Source organism: Notechis scutatus, chromosome 5 (assembly GCF_049901735.1).
Source record: "Notechis scutatus isolate UNSWTSFEM ecotype Mainland chromosome 5, rNotScu1.2, whole genome shotgun sequence".
Classification (NCBI taxonomy): Eukaryota; Metazoa; Chordata; class Lepidosauria; order Squamata; family Elapidae; genus Notechis; species Notechis scutatus.
In genome coordinates, this window is record NC_142013.1 from 18,977,395 (window position 1) to 18,995,130 (window position 17,736).

Sequence of the window (17,736 nt, forward strand, 5' to 3'; positions counted from 1 at the left end):
GAGGCAAAAAACATAGTGCGGAGGGGCGCCAAGAGCACAGGCTCTTGGGCAAAGCAGTAAAACAGTGAGGGGGACCCTGGCACAGCCGATCATTGGAACAGCTGATCATTGGGAGAAAAAAAGAAATACCGGTTCAGCCTGAACCGGTAGCTGTTTTTTTATTACTGGTTTGGCCAAACAGTAGAATACCACCACTGATGAAAACCCTCCCTTCCCTAAACCAGGGGTGTCCAACCTTGGCAACTTTAAGCCTGGAGGACTTCAACTCCCAGAATTCCCCAGCCAGCTTTGCTGGCTGGGGAATTCTGGGAGTTGAAGTCCTCCAGGCTTAAAGTTGCCAAGGTTGGACACCCCTGCCCTAAACCATTCACAAATTATCTTGGAGCAACCGGGAACAAGTCCTAATTGAGCTAAGCAATTTGAGTCTAGACTTAAAACACTGGGGGGGGGGTGTTAAGATGGCATCATCACAGCAGTAGGTGTTGTTCCCAATGGCACATATTTAGTAAACTGCCTGAATTGATCTCTGCCTCTCTTTGCACGTAGTGCATGTTTAATCAGTTCATTACAGTATGTTGATAGTGTGTGGGGCCTAATGCAATTACCTCTCCCCCTCAAAAAGATCTCCAAATTTTAAATTACAGTTCTCCACCTGCTGTTCTTCTCCCAGTTTGTAATGGCTTGCATTTCTACTGACATGCTCCTTACACTATAATTAGTAGTTCTCCATAACCCCCTTCCCTCAAGTTATAATCAGCAATCAGAAAAATATTGTCTCTGTGCTGGTTAATTATTTTCAGAGTGATTATTCAAACTAATTGGCATGCTATCATTAATATTCCAGTTGCTCAAGAAGACTATGTGCATAGTTAAACTTCTTGTTTTGAAATCTGGATTGTTTTTTTAAAAAAACTGAAAATGTAGCATTTTGTCTATTTTTCACTGGTTATACCAAATTCAAAGTGTATTTTTGAGTTTAAGTACAGTGTTACACTGAAAGAACTTTCACTATTTTGCATTATCTCTAAGCTTCAAATTTTAACGTTTCTCCTCTCAACTAGGATTTAAAAATGACTTTGCATAAGATAAGTACTGTGAAGTGGTATGTAAGTCTAAGTGCTATTGCTATTAGATCTCTTTCTAAAGAGGGAAGAAGGTATGTCAAGCAACAGGGAAGATAAACAGGGACCCCATCAGGTAAAGAATTTTGACTGATGAGGTCTAAGAATAGCTGTCTTTGTACTTTTAAAATATTCTTCCCTGAAAAGTGATGTGAGCCCCACTGTTCTGGCCTTTCAGAAGAGGTGAAACTTCATCCTGCCAACTTGCTTAGCACTCACAGGGATTGAGTCCCAATATTGGGGTTGGCTAGCACTTTGGAGGCTGTCCCCTCATTTTAACTTTAATTATTCTTTTCTTATTTTAGCTACCTCGTACATGCATACATACATACATACATACATACATACATACATACATACATACATACATACATACATACATACAATCAGAGGTAAAGGCAAAAGTCATATCGTCCGCAAACGCTTGCAACTTATATTCTTTTTTGTTAACCTTTAATCCTTTTATATCTGGGTTCTGTCTAATTCTCATTAATAATGTTTCTAATGATAATATGAAGAGCAGGGGTGAGAGTTGGCAGCCCTGTCTGACTCCTTTTTCTATTTTTATTGGGCGGGTATATTCCCCGTTTATTATAATATTAGCTTGTTGTGTATCATAAATAGTTGTTATAATGTTTTCAGATTTGGTGCCTAAATTCATATTATAAATTTTTTGGATTAAAAATTGCCAATTTAAATTGTCGAAGGCCAACTTCTTTTGTTTTTGATTAAACAGCCATATGCTTTAGAATTAAACAGTCTCAGTTGTTATATTAAATTTGTAGATGACTTGCTACCTTACAAAACTCAATTACTTCATATCCCCATCAGCCTTTTTAGAATGAACAGATGGAACACTTCTGCTGTGCCATCATGTTTCCTTGACTTATGATTAGAATTTATAAAGATACTGTGTGTCTCTCATGTTTTGTATTTCTTCTGACTGAAGAGCTAGCTGGTTTTGATTGCTCTCTTTCTTAGGCTGCAGACTTTATGCAGCTGGATCCCCTTCTGGCTTATAAAACCTAACCGAAACCAACAGCAGTTCAAGATGAGAAGAAATGGTCTTTGATTTCATTCTTTCTGTGATAGATCACCTCAAAGATAATTACCTATCCCTCTTGCCCGATTTGTAGTTCACCCGGCAGATTTGCACTTATCTCTAGAATGCAGGAAAACATTTGAAATTATTTTATTGCAATAAACCAACAGGGGAAAAATCTATTGCCTTGTTACAGATTTTTTTTTTTAAGTGTTGGGGGAAACCAGGGAAAAAATAATCGCAAAATAATGCCACAAACAAAACAACTCCGGTCTGGGTGGCCAATTTTCCCCTCTCTCATTTATCTAGAACTTTGGATCGTAAAATGAAATCATTGGATAATAAATCTAGGACAATGTATGAATTAGTTATCACCACAAATTATTTTATTTGCTACCTGAGTCTTTTTAAAAAAGGATTTAGACAAAATCATAGATAAATTATATTCTTTAGAGGTGGCATAACAGCATGTTTCAATATTTGAACTTAATTGCCTTGAGTGCTGGAATGGTGTGTTAAAAGGAAAAGATAATAGGATCTTCAGGCTTCATCTGGAAGTCTTTTAATGATTTTTTTTTTCTTTGAAGTTTCAATCTGGCAATATATCATCATTTGTAGGACATTTGTTTACGTAGGGAAATTGAATTTATCCCAAATCTATTTAAAAAGCCTCCTGAACCTTGGGAAACAACTCACAAAAACCATTGTTTGAACATAATTTGAAAAGTACCACATTAAAGAAATGCAGCAGAATTGGGAAGTTCATTAAACCAAGTGTCTGATGTGCATTTATTGTTGGTGGTTTTATATACAGTATGTCTGTCTGTCCATCCAGCCATCCACCCACCCACCCACCCCCCTCCTTTTAGGAAGAAAAGCTATATTTTGAAGTGCTAATGACAATATCATTTATATGCATTTCAAATATTACTGTGCTTTTCCAAATACAATTCAATTATTCTATTCCTTTGCATTTTAACAGATTAATAATTGCATTCCATTGAAAATCTTTCTGGTGAATCCAGTGTTATGGCAGGAATATAAAGAAAATTAAAATGATCAAAGTTGCCTGTAGAAATGTTATAATCAACTCTATTAGGAATATAAGACAATATTCTGTGAAGTATCAAAATATTTTAAATATTGTTTAGTAAATAGGGTATCTTCAGATGGATAAATGTGATAGATCATCATCTAATAGTCTGTAGAGATTCTCAGACATCCAGGTCATGGTTGTTCCAAAGGCACTTTTTCAGGAGGCAACTGGATTTATCTTATAATAGTTCAAAATACAAATGAGGTCTGTTTTAGAGTATAACATATTTAACGAGTTTCATCCTGTGTAATTTTTTATTCACTTTTTCTGGTAGGTATTTAACAAGTGCTGTCATTTTGTGCTGCTATTACTTACTATTTAAGTCAGGGGTGTCCAACCTTGACAACTTTAAGACTTGTGGACTTCAACTCCCAGAATTCCTCAGCCAGCAAAGCTGGCTGAGAATTCTGGGAGTTGAAGTCCACAAGTCTTAAAGTTGCCAAGGTGGATACCCCTGATTTAAGTCATTAAAAATATAAGGTTTCTTTTGGAATACTAAAACTAACATTTTGGGCAGAAGACTAGATTGAATGTATTCACTGACACGGTAGCTTTCTACATGAGGGACGATTGTTGCTTCTGTGGTTATTCCCCATTCATGATGGGGCTTTTTTCACTTAAAGAAATCAAAGAATTATGGAGAGGATCATTCTGGTCATCCTTCTGCAACGTGCAGGGGAATCATCCTTAGGAGATGTTTGTGAAACTGCTTCTTAAAACCTTCCACAACATCCACAGGACGACAACGCCACTATTGTACAGTTTATTGCTTAGCAAGATTCCATTGGAAATATTTTGTTGCTTCTGTAAGCAAATCAAAAAGAGTGGTGTGTTCTAGTTTTGTCTATGGAGATGCTCAATCATCCAGATCAGAGGTTTCCAAACTTGCCAAGTTTGAAGACCCCTGATCCAGATCATGGTTATCTTAAAAGTACTTTTTCCAATAGGCAACTGGACTTTCTTGGTTTTTTTTTTCTTTGAAAACATTTTGCTTCTCACCCAAAGAGCTCCTTCAGTTCATTCTCGTTTTCCCCCTCTTCTGTTTAATTTTCTTACATCTGGCAACACTTCAGGAGGTAGGACAAAGAACCTTATCCACCTCAGGCTTTCAAATTTTTTATCTTACCCCAGGGAAAGTTATAGGCAAAAAGCATCACCGTGTTTGCTATTGTAACTCTGTACTGTTGTTCATAAAAGGTATTGTACCTAATCTTTCCTGATCATTAAGGTCTAAAAATAAAATAAAGTGTGATTGAGTCACAAAGCTCCATTCATATTGAAATCCAAATGTTGGTTGCTTGCCAGACATTGTTGCTACTTAGCTGATGACTCCATCGTGGTTTTTTTTAAAAAACTATGTAGCAAAAACTGAGTCAGCCTAATTAAAAAGATTTGGAGTATTTAGCTTTGAAATTTGTTCTTCATGGAAGAAAAAAAATACAGATAACGTGAAAAGTTATTTTACATTTAAGCATGTTGCAAGTTTGAGTTGAATTTTGAGGTACCTTCTGATACTTATCTGAGGTAGTAAGTGCTTTTTCATCAGTAAGGTGCCATTGATAAAAGAGTATTCCAAAATAAATTAATCAGGTAACTATTTTTTTTAATTTTCTTTAAAGATTATAGTGGTTGTGTTGGCCTTGAGTAAGAAAAAACTTTGCAAAACTTGCAGAGATCATATTTTTGGGAAGGACAGCTGAAGTTGCAAAGATTAGAGTTTCTTAGTATTTTCATCAGGCAAGATGGTTAAGAATCAGAAAATAAAATAAGTAGAAATTCATATTCTTAGAGAACTTCCAGCCAGTTTCTCTGTCTAAAAGTAGATTTGATTTCAATGATACCAGCTGACTATTTTATCATACACGGTCATTTTGCAGTCACATAACCTGCTGTTTCTGAAACACTATTTTGTCCTCATTATTTTAATCTACCCATAATTTCTTCATCTCATCTCTCTCTCTCTCTCTGCAGCTACCACCTACCTTCTAATTGATAAAAGAGTTCCTCATTTATATTTTCCACTATATCCATCAATTGAATACCTGCAGGTTGAACTAACCATAACCTTGGACTGTTACATTGGATTGTATTTTAAAAAAAGCATTTTTGAATCTGGGAGTAAGAATCTTAGTTTGCAAAATATTTCAGAAGTATAGTATCCTCCCCCTAGTGTAACAGTGGGATCCTATTTCAAATTTAGATCATATCACCACTAGCTGAAAACTGGGGGCATATACTGATCCAGTATCTGACTTTTTTCAGATAAATGACTCAGTGCCCTAGACATTGATACCTGAATATATATATTTTTAACATTCATGTTTCACTGTGTTTTTAACTTAAGTGAAACATTAATATATGTTGTAAGACCATGTGTATTATGCCATATGCTAAATAAATACATTTCAGAGAAGGAAGCATCTGCTTGTGAATAAGTGGTCACATAAGCTGAGTAAAATAAATATAATTATATAATCAAATAGATATTCTTTAGTCAAACAGATATTTCTCCTTAGAGCAGGGGTGTCCAACCTTGGCAACTTTAAGACTTGTGGACTTCAACTCCCAGAATTCCTCAGCCAGCAAAGCTGGCTGAGGAATTCTGGGAGTTGAAGTCCACAAGTCTTAAAGTTGCCAAGGTTGGACACCCCTGCCTTAGATCAAGGAGAGAAGCAATCTAGAACTAAGGAGATATTTCCTAACACTGTGAACAGTTAACCAGTGGAACGGCTTGGCTTCAGAAGTTGTGTGTGCTCCTTTGTTGGGGGCTTTTAAGAAGAGTCTGAACAGCCCTCAGAAGTTGTGGGAGCACCATCACTTGAGACCTTCAAGAAGAGATTGGACTGTCATTTGTCAGAAATGGGGTAGGGTCTCCCGCTTGGGTGGGGGGTTGGACTAGATGACCTATAAGGTCCCTTCCAACTCTGATTATCTGTTATCTGTTATCTGTAAAGGCACTTGTCTGAAATGGTATAAGTTCTCCTGCTTGATCAGGGGATTGGACTCGATAGAAGACCTCCAATGTCCCTTTCAACTCTGTTATTCTGTTAAATTCCTTCTTTATTAGGCAGGCAAATAAAAAGATAGCTTCCCTGTATCTAGATATAATTAGCAGAAGGATCAGAAATATATTCTCTTTATCCTATTTAATTTCTTATTTAATTTAATTGGATACAAACATGCACGCTTCCAATCTCTAGAATTCTGTAACTAACTCCTTTTCCTTTCAATAAACCTGAGTAATCTCTATGTATGATAACCTAGCTTTATTGGTTGTTGAATGTTTGTTAGGGACTTGGCATCCCCTTCGTCTTTTCTCAGCCCAGCAGGCCTAAAAAATGACAAACGGCTCTTGTCAAGGCCTGAATATACTTGAGTTGCCTCATTTAGCCCCAAGGCCTAGGTTTTGCTTACCATTGTTAGACTGAGAAAACACAGTGCTCAACAGAGATGTTATAAGATACAAAATGCAGGACTGTACATTTACGCCAGGGGGTTGCAGAGAAAAGAGAGTGACTTTATTGCTTTATCCCTTTTTTTTTTCTTCAGCAAAATTACTTGGTCCTGGATATCTTGGGAGCTTTCTGCCCAGAAAATAGCATGAACTTGCCATGAATAAACCTTAACTTAAAGTTTGAAGCACAATCCAGGAAATTTTCTTGCAGATTGTCAATTAGGATTAACTGAGGTTTATTCACACCTTTCATATAATGCTTAATCAATTTAATACAAAAAAATAATTTGGGGGCAGACATACCAACAGGAGAGCCTCCATTCCACTTATTCATTCATTTAAAACATGTACTTTTTATGATGTTTGATGCTGGGGAAGACTCCTGCGAAGTCCGTTGGACTGCAAGGCGATCAAACCGGTCAGTCCTCGAGGAGATCAACCCTGACTGCTCTTTAGAAGGCCAGATCCTGAAGATGAAACTCAAATACTTTGGCCACCTAATGAGAAGGAAGGACTCACTGGAGAAGAGCCTAATGCTGGGAACGATGGAGGGGAAAAGAAGAAGGGGATGGCAGAGAATGAGGGGGCTGGATGGAGTCACTGAAGCAGTAGGTGTGAGCTTAAATAATCTCCGGAGGATGGTAGAGGACAGGAAGGCCTGGAGGAACGTTGTCCACGGGATCGTGATGGGTCAGTCATGACTTTGTAATTAACAACAACAAAGTCTGTAACAGTCTCCTAACGTCCTCTGAGCCATACTATTTTAAAAATATGGTTGCCTAATGTTCTCCGGATTTGATCCCTGGGCTTAAAGTGTTAGGTTTTTCAAAGATGATTTTTCTAAGTTACATTTTTCTTGATAAAGTAAATTCAATCCTTAAATTGTAGTTGGGTTTGTTGTAACCTTGCAGAAAAGGAAAACTAATTCTCAAATATAGTTTGCAGTAAAACAATATTTTGCAGGTGATGCTATACTATCTCACCCTAAGGGCTCTGCTTTCATGCTGAATAATTATTTGAAATTGGAGCAATTGTTCCATATGAAATTGGCAATAAATGGTTGCTTTGATGCTTAAAATGTTGAAAAGACCTACCACCTGAGTGTTGCATCTAGCATTATAATGCAATTAGATAAAATTGTAAGTTGCAGCAAGATTACTTTGCTCAAGGATATGCTTGGCTGCTTTCCCAGAAGTTATATTTGACATAACTCTACAGGGACCTTTTCCCTCCATGGTTATATTATAAAGTCTAACTGTGCAAAACAAAAATGTTAAAATTTCCAACAACAATTATCTCTGCAAATCTTTTCCCCCTATTTTTATGTAAGAGAGATTTCTGTAGAGTATTTATTTAGTGATCTTCATAGAAGAACCATGGATTGCACCATTTCAATACTACTTTTTTGTGCCAATTATATCAGATTTGTACTGTAGAAGTTTGTCTATATTGCCAGGAGCCTTAGTTCAAGCACAACAGTAGTGACTTTAGATCAGTGTTTTTCAAAGTTGGCCTGAAGATTCTGGGAGTTGAAGTATTCACATCTTATAGTTGCCAAGATTGAAAACACTGTTTTAGATATTTTACATTAGGAGTAGATACACTGAGAAATGTCAGTGGAGATTCTCAGTCATGGTTGTCCAAAAGGTTTTTTTTCAAGGGGCAACTGGACTTTCTGGGGTTTTTTGGGAAGGTTTCACTTCTCATCCAAGAAGAGGCTTTTCAGCTTCTTGGATGAGAAGTTTCTTGGATGAGAAACGAAACGTCTTCAAAGAAAAACCTGAAAGTCTAGTTGCCTCTTGAAAAAGCACCTTTGGATTACACTGAGAAAAAAATCTTGTCTGTTTCCTATTGCTTTTTAGTAGCTCCACTATAGCTGGACATGGAGTATTGAGGCTAGTATAATATTTCTTCTTTCCATGCCATGCATGTAATTAAGGGAATGGGGTTTTGATCATGTGGTCATGCCTTCCATCTTGTCTTTTTTTCACTCTCTTCCCCCCTCCCCCCCAATAACTTATGGATGCCCCTAGAGAAAACAAAGAAATACAGAATCATAAACTATTCAATAAGATTTGGGAGAGGTATTAAAACCAGAGAGCATGTAAGTAAACAAATAGACTTAAGAACTGCCATGCAGAGCATGGAAGAACCAATATCCTTCTCCTCTTGAGAGATAGTTCACTATTGGGGTGCTGTTCCTGAGTGGCCTTGAATTGCTTTATTATCTGTGTCTTCACAGGAGGTAGATTGTTCTTGATGGTTGTGCAAATTATGGGCAAATTATCTATTTGAGAGAAGTTTTCTCCCCCAAATATGTTAATCCCAAATGAATGCTAAACCAAAAGTTCTGACAAAAATCCTTTGATTACCTGTTCGTATGTGATTGAATCAGAGTCCCCCTATTGAGGAAATACCATCTGCAGGCACCATATAGTTAAAATACTTTGGAACAGTTCCACTTCTGAATATTCACACCATTGCCTCCTTATTATATGTTAAGACAAATTAACTTAATTTTTAATTAATTTTCAATTAAAAATTGACTTAATCTTTAAAAAGACTGAATTATGTTACCTCTGAATACTGGCATTATTTAATTATTTAATTATGTTTGTTGTATGTTGGTTTTTAGCCTATATATCTTCTGTGCTGCTCAGTCTCTGGAAATGAAGCTTTGTTTACTTATTCATTAAATAATATATAATTTTGTGTCTTTTGTGGCAAAGTGCTTCATTATAAATTAATTATAACCTTTAGTAATAATTGTATCGAATGTCAATTCGATACTTGTATCGAATAATTGTATAGAGATGACTTCTAAAAAATTGCAAAATACTGTTGCTTAAAATGGACAACAAATGCCACTCAGGAGAAGCTGGACTGTGCAATATTTGCTAACGTTATGTTGTTATTACAGTAATAATCAGGGTTGGGATTCTACCAGTTCGCACCTATTCGCTAGAACCAGTTGTCAACATTCTAAGCAGTTCGGAGAACCGGTTGTTAGAAGAAATTACTGGCCTAATCCTGTAAGGAAGGCAGGAAAGAAACATTCTGGTGTTGCTTACAGAAACTGCCTCTCCGTTAACCCTTATTACATTCTTGGCAGGACTAGACTTCCTGTCTCAGGAACTTCTCTGGAGTTTTTTCCCCCTCCTTTGCTGGTACTTTGCTTGTGTGGAGTGACCAATCAAAGTAACAATGGCACTGAAAAAAGTGACTTATGACCATTTTTCACACTTACGACTGTTGCAGCATCCCCACAGTTATGAGAGGCCAGGCGAGGAGATGTGTGCCTCGATGTGAGTGGTATTGAGTTGGCCACACCCAGTCAATAACATGACCACCAAGCCACATCCACTATGTCACATGACCACCAAGCCACGCCCACCAACTAAGCCACACCCACAGAACCGGTTGTTAAAAAATTTGAATCCCACCCCTGGTAATAATGGTGATAAAAATATTCTTTTTTAAATACCTCATTTTATCCATGTCATTTTGGATTTACCATCATTTTAAGGGCTTTATACTTCCTTTTTCTAAAAAGGATAACTTGGAATTTTATGGCAGTGCTGCCATTTTGGGTTTTAGTCATAGAATCACAGAATACATAAATACATGAATATACAGTATTATTGTCCTATATAGTTATGTTGATTCAACAGTATACAAGTAGAATATGTATATATTTATAAAATCATTTTCCATATATTAAATTACACTTTAATAGTATTTTTGATAGTTATTATCACTATTTTTGCATAAGAGTTGGTGCAGCCTACATAATGGTAATTTAATTTACTGCTACTATTTTTGGTTTCCTGAAGCTTAAAAACAATATTTAAAATAGATTAAATATATAAAGTAATTACATTTATTCTTAAGTGTTTCATTTTGAATAATTCAGATTATAATATCACAGTTTGGAAATACCTTCTTTAAATTATTTTCTCAACTTTATGCAGGCATTAGAATTATTAAATTACTAAAATATAAGTGAAATTGTTCCAGGGCTCCATTATTTTTTTAACCCTGAATTCAAGCTTTATTTATGCTTCCTAGCTGTCCTTAAAATGCAGAAAAGCTATTCCATTTCAATTCTCATTTATTTCCAAAAGTATAGTCTGCAGTTCAGAAACATTGGCATCCAATAAAATATTCTTTGACAAAAGGAAATTGGTTTTTTCTCTTTCATATGCAAACAAATGCAAGGTTGAAAAGGGCTAGGGAATAGAAAGGAATCAGAATAATTGGGTAGAATGATTATCTGGGAAAGAAAGCAATGCAGATTTTTGAAATATAAATGTAGCACATTTTAATATGTTAGAAAAAGTCAAGGCTGAAAAATAATTTCAGATCATTGTGCAGATCTGTTTCTTTATGAAGTTCACTAAAACATGGAGGACAGCAACTCAATTCCGCTGATGCTTTGGGGCCCATGATGCCACGAGATGGCACTTAAAAACCTCTTATTTTTAAAACCAACATTAAAAAAAACACTACAGTAGAATCATAGAATGGATGAAGAGGGACATTATCTAGAGAGAATGTATTTACTTAATTTACTTTTTATTTAAAACTTTTATAAACTGACTAGCCCAATGTCCCCCAGCTGGCTTTTGTGGCTAATGCGGGACATGAACTCATAGTTTCTTATTTTCTAGCCTATTGCCACTGGACCAAACTGGTCCATTATATCAAACTCCTGGCAGCTCCCAATCAACAGCTAAAACAATATGAATAATAAAACAACATACTGCCATAACAAAATTGGAAGGGACCTTGGAGATCTTCGAGTCCAGCCCTCTGTTCAGACAGAAACCCTATACCATTTCAGATAAATGTTTGTCCAAATTCTTCTTAAAAACTTCCAGTGTTGGAGCACTCACACCTTCTGGAGGTAAGTTGTTCCACTGATTAATTGTTCTAACTGTCAGGAAATTTCTCCTTAGTTCTAGGTTCTTTCTCTCCATGATTAGTTTCTAACCATTGCGTCTCATTCTGCCTTCAGATGCTTTGGGGAATAGTTTGACTTCCTCTTCCTTGTGGCAATACTGCTAGCATGTCACCCCTAGTCCTTCTTTTCATTAAACATATTACATCTACCGTGTTTCTCATATAATAAGGCTGGGTCTTATTTTTTTTGAGCCCCGAAAAAATGGCTAGGCTCTCTTTTCGGGGGTGACTTAATTCCCCCACTTGCATCTTTGGGTGGGCGGGTGGCGACGGCTTGGATGTTGGCATCGGCGTTGGTGGGGCACTTCGTATCGGGGTCAACGCAGGCAGCACCATATCCGGATGTGCAACAAAAGTACTTCCTAATGGCAAGCCCCCCCACCATTCCCCCCCATTTCGCATGTTTTAATATAGGCCTTAATTTGGGGGGAGGGGCTTAATTTCATTTCATGCCTATAAAACATGCTGGGACTTCCTATTGGGGGAGGCCATATTGTTGGAGAAACAGGGTATTAAAATCATAAATGTTAAAAATCTGGCACTACTACCTCTGTTCACTTCCAGATTTGATTAAGCCATCCAAGAAACTGTTTGAAAACCTCTAGTGAGGTGGATCTAACAATATTTTTTTTATCTCTTAACAGCTCAAAGATTCAGAAGCTTTCACTTTGATTGTCCCATCTTTTAATTTCTGTCAAATGGTCCTATCTGCTCTCACTATCAACTGAGAACAAACCTACCCTTCTTTGTATCTTTAAGCCTTTTAGAAATGTACAGTATTACTGTATATCTCTCCTCAGACTTCTCTTTTGCTATTTAGACGTGTTGAGCTCCTTCAACTATTCCTGCAAGACTTGGCTTCTAAACTGGACCTAAATGATGCTTAGATTACAATTCAGTTATCTGTAAGGTTTACACTTCTGAATTTTGTCTAGAATTTCCAAGGTTACAAGATATACTGAAATATATATTTTAAAATTTATATGCTTGAGCGAAGTACATTGAAGATATCCAAACTTTGTGGATTTTCACCAGCATGCATAATAATGAATTTTCATGAAATTTTAAAGAGGTATTGAGAGATAAATATAGACAGGGCCCATTTATCAATGGCATTTTATGGTGGTGGCGCAGTGGTTAGAATGCAGTACTGCAGGCTACTTCTGCTGACTGCCTGCAGTTCGGCAGTTCAATTTTTACCAACTCAAGGTTGACTCAGCCTTCCATCCTTCTGAAGTCAGTAAAATGAGAACCCAGATTGTTTGGGGCAATATGCTGACTCTGTAAAACTGCTTAGAGAGGGCTGCAAAGCACTGTGAAGTGATATATAAGTCTAAATACTATTGCTATTATGGAACCCACTTATTCCCACTTATTACTCGCCTCCCATATCTCAATTTAAATTGTACATCAAACTATTCCATGAATCTGATGAAATAAGTTGCAACTCATGCTGAAGCCTTTTAATAAAATTTGCTAGTTAGAAAATGTGCTCCCAGACACCTGATTTTATGGGATTTGAGCGATCCATCCCCCACTTCTAAGGTATTCAGGCATAGTTCTATATTTTAGAATAAATAGGACTCTGTATGGACATTTACTATTCCACCCACTAGAACTTTTAGAAGCAAGCCAGGCTTCTCCTGTTGTAAATATTTGGAATTTGCCATTATTGGAAGAACAACTTTTGTACTTGTTTAACATTTGCTGACTTTATACAGTTTGATAACTTTTTCGTGATCATTTTATCCCACACTCAAGAAAGCCAGCTGTCATTTAGTTCCATTTTTGGCATCTTATTTTATGACAACCCTGCACCTACCCACATATACCTTTCGCATGCATGTGCCTGAGATGAAATGAAGACACTGCAGTTAAACTATGAATAATTCCCAACTGACTTTGTCTTGTGAAAAATAAACCTCTGACACTTGCATTAAATTCCTCTATTTTCATCTGTTACTGAAACTCTACACCAGTGTTTTGGAACCTTGGCAATTTTAATATATGTGGACCACCCAGTTAGTTAGAAAACTAGATAATTTCAGGTAGACCTTTATTTTAATTTTGCTCTGCTATAGCTGTTATTCAGCTGTATCATTTATTTGATTTGTATGACTTGCAGATACTTTAAAAATCTAAGACACTGATTAATTGACTATGTGCCACCAGATCACCGTCAATGCTTAGGGACCGCATAGATTTTTCCATGAAAAATGTTAAAACACACATTTACATTAACATTAAAACTGATTAGCAAAGGTGTGCTGGAAGAGAGGCCTCTTTATAAACACTGAGGAAGGGTTTGCAAAATGCATCTTCTGTAAGAGTAGTGGTTTTTGGCTTTTCTTAAATCTTTTTATCTTTTTTAGAAAAGAAGTTGGATTTTCACTGCGCAGAGATGCTTGTTAGGTGGCAATAAGGGCACATTCTTAAGTAGAATAGTAAATTTATGGCATGGATTATACTCATGATAAAGCAATTTTTAATTAATCATAATGGTTGTGATGGTGTAAAGAAAAAAATGACTTGTGAGATATAAAGAATGTAAGATATATGTGGTAGCGTTCACCAAAGGTGATGACTCTTATTTCATCACATTTTATTTGGTGTCAATGTTAAATGGGGAATTCTATAGCTTGTGTCCAGAATAGGAACAATGAGTATGAGACAAAGTTAGTGTAAGAAATTATGCCTGGGAGAGTCAAGGATGTTGTTGGAGCACTAGCGTGGCATCTGCAGGAGAAGCAAGTTGTGTGACCCATGTCACGATGTCATTGTGGTTCTAACAGAGCCCTATATGGCTTAATATTCCCTAAGATCATCCCATCCAACAGCCAATGAACAGTAGCAGAAATCTGGAACAGATTAATTTGCAATTCTTTTTTATTCCCCCCTTCCCACCCCAATAGTTGTTTCTTTCCCTTCTGTGAGACAAGTTCAGTGGTGGTATTCAAATATTTTACTACCGTTCTTTGGGTGTGGCTTGGTGGGCATGGCAGGGGAAGGATACTGTAAAATCTCCATTCCCTCCCCACCCCACTAACCTGCTTTCCAGCTCTGTTCTCCTGTGCAGGCAACAAAAGAAGACCCAGCCAATCAGCTGGGACTCGGGAGGCAGAGAATAGATGGGGGTGGGGCCAGTCAGAGGTGGTATTTACAGGTTCTCCGAACTAGTCAAAATTTCCGCTACCAGTTCTCCAGAACCTGTCAGAACTTGCTGAATACCACCTCAGGACAAGTTGATGTTGTTGATCGGGGTGTCAAACTCATGGGCTGTGAGCCGGATATGTCACACATGCAAACATGCCCTAAACATGCCCTGTTTAGTGAAGGGGGGGGGGGGAAATCACGGTACATTATGTGATGACTCTGTGATGAGTTTGACATCCCTGTTATTGATGGATATTAGCAAGGAGAGAATCTGAGCAATAAAACATCTAATCAGATATCATTATTCCCACTAAATTAATTTACGATGTTTCAGCTGTAAACACTGAATCCAGAGAGCCATCAGGTGCAGTCTCAGCTGGTTCTTTGGTCACTCTTTTTTTTCTTCATTATTTCCAAATGTAATCCTCCTGGAGATAAGAAACCTTATTTTCTATTTTTATGAAAGCTACATACAAGTCATCAATCACCAAATGTATTTCATTTTGCTTACCATAAATTAAGTTACACTTTTTACACTGTATAAGGATTTGTCAGGTGTTCCTGAAATAAAAAGACGAATGAGCAGCTTGGTGCCATAATCTATTTGCAGATGAAAAATTGGCATTTTGTAAACCATAGCACACTCTGAAGAAAGAGCTTTAATATCTGCATGAACAGAAAGGAATTTGACCTACTTTAATGTGAGTATGGGTCATATCTTATAAGATTACATGATGCTGTTCCAATTTCTCTAAGAATTTCAGTATATTTGAACTGATCCTTCAAAAAAGGCAGATCTCATTTAGTGACTGCTTCTTGCAGTGACCATTTGCAGTTTTAAAAGTGGTGAAAAAAATAACTTGATAACCAATTCACATCTATAACCTTTGCAGGTTATAAAGAAAAATTTAGGATTATAAAGTATAGTTGTGGCTTAGTGACCATTTTGCTTAACAACTGAATTTTATGATTATGATTATCAATTATGGTTAGCAATTATGATTGCTAAACGAGGACTACCTTGCCATGGCAACATTCAGGTTATATTTTTTTCCCGTAGCAGCATACACTGTTCTGGAATCAGTGTGACATAATTGTTAATGTAGTGGTGTTGTGATAAGATGTGACATGATATTCAGCCTTGGAAACTAAATGGATAATTGAGCCTGCTACTCTCTCTTGGCCTAGCCTTCCTCATTAGGTTATTATTATGAGTTGTCACTATGTGTACATCTTGAGGTCTAGGAAGAAAGGTGGGACATAAGTCTAATTACGATTTTTTCCTTGAACTACCTATTCCTTATTATACAAACTCAAAATATTTTCAAAGAGGTAAAAATAATTTTCCTTTGTCTTGATAACATCACAGTGTCACCAAGTTGTCCTTGACAATCCTATGAAAGGCTGATTGTGGTCCCCAGTTAATGATAACAATATATACAAAAATGTGAAATCACAGCTGCCAATTCTTTAGCTGGCCTTCATTTGCTGGTATTTATAGTGACCTGTCAGGCACAGGCTACCAGGAACAAATTCAAAAGCATTGCGGGCTTATTCCAAACACAAGAATTTGGTCTACTAATGGTCAGATTGGTACCAAAATGGACTTCAAGAGGGGCTGGATTTAGGTTTCTTTTGGAGGCATAGGGACTCCAGACTGATGGTTGCATTTGACCCCACCCTCAGGTTCAGCCTGGTCATCTCCTACAGATCATTTTCATCCAGACTCCTCCTCTTCCTCCTTCTCCTCCTCCTCCTCCTTCTCCTCCTCCTCCTCCTCCTCCTCCTTGTCTTCGTCTTCATTGCACAGTCAGCCATATATTCAGACTGGATTTGGCATTTTGATCCACCAATCGGGTCTGATAAATTTAGTATTTCCAGATATCAAGGAAGCCCTTTAGGGCTCCAAAGGCTCCATTCATAACTGGTATAACAACAGATTTAGTCTACCTCTTCAGCTAAGACCTGTCTGATATGGTTGCACCTGTTCAGCATAGTGCTTTGCATCACGAGGGCACATCGACCTCTCAACCCTAATAAAATGCTGTTCTTTTGGTGGAGCAAAATATCCTTTAATATTATTATTCATTTAATGCAACTACCTTAGATCCTTCTAAAGCAGTTACTTTTATCTATTTTCATATTCCTAAATGTTTTTTTCAGTATTAAAAGAGGATTTTAAAAAATGGTGTAGATAAAGTTACAGAAAAATTCCGTGCAGTTACATAGCTGGTTTCTTCTGTGTGCTCATTTCCATAGCAGGCACCATTCAGCCCAAGGAACAACGATTGCTGAACTGTTTGATCACAAAAATCTACTTTTAAAGGTTATTTTTTAAAACAGGACTGATGGAAAAGAATAATATATGTGTAATATAAAATCACACAGCCACATTAAGCATGTGTTTCATGCGGAAGTCGACATTTTTTTCTCTTACATGATATTACCTGTCTATCTATCTATGTTTGTTTCCATTGTTGTATTCAATCTTCTTGAAGCCTCTTTGTATTACCTTTTTACATGTATTTCTGGTACAGGCGTGCTGATTAAAGGCAAACATACAAACCCGTGATTCAAGTCTTTGCTTCCATTGTACAAAGAGGCGTCCCCTCCCCTCCTGTTTTCTACTGGCTTTAAAAGCTAAAGTGTGATTATAATAGTAATGCTGTGGGGACCCTTCAAAGCAGACAGGTACATCAGTATGCTCTGGTGTGTGCCTGTAACATTTGTACAGTCCCAGAAAAAGATGCAGCTGTGTGAAGACATTTTCAGATCCTTACATGCATACCTGTGATGGCATGAGAGAGAGAATATAAGGGCAGTTTCTTAAATGCTTGATTAGATTCTTTCCTATGCATATCTCAAAAGATATTGAATGGATTTTTCTTGGAACTAACCGAGATATTAA

General features: G+C 36.9%; 1 protein-coding gene across 1 annotated transcript in view; it reads left to right on the plus strand.

The window, feature by feature from the left end:
- The window catches only part of DDX10 (DEAD-box helicase 10), a 159,786-nt gene that overhangs the window by 127,371 nt on the left and 14,679 nt on the right, over window positions 1–17,736 (plus strand). The gene's annotated exons all lie outside the window — the stretch shown is intronic.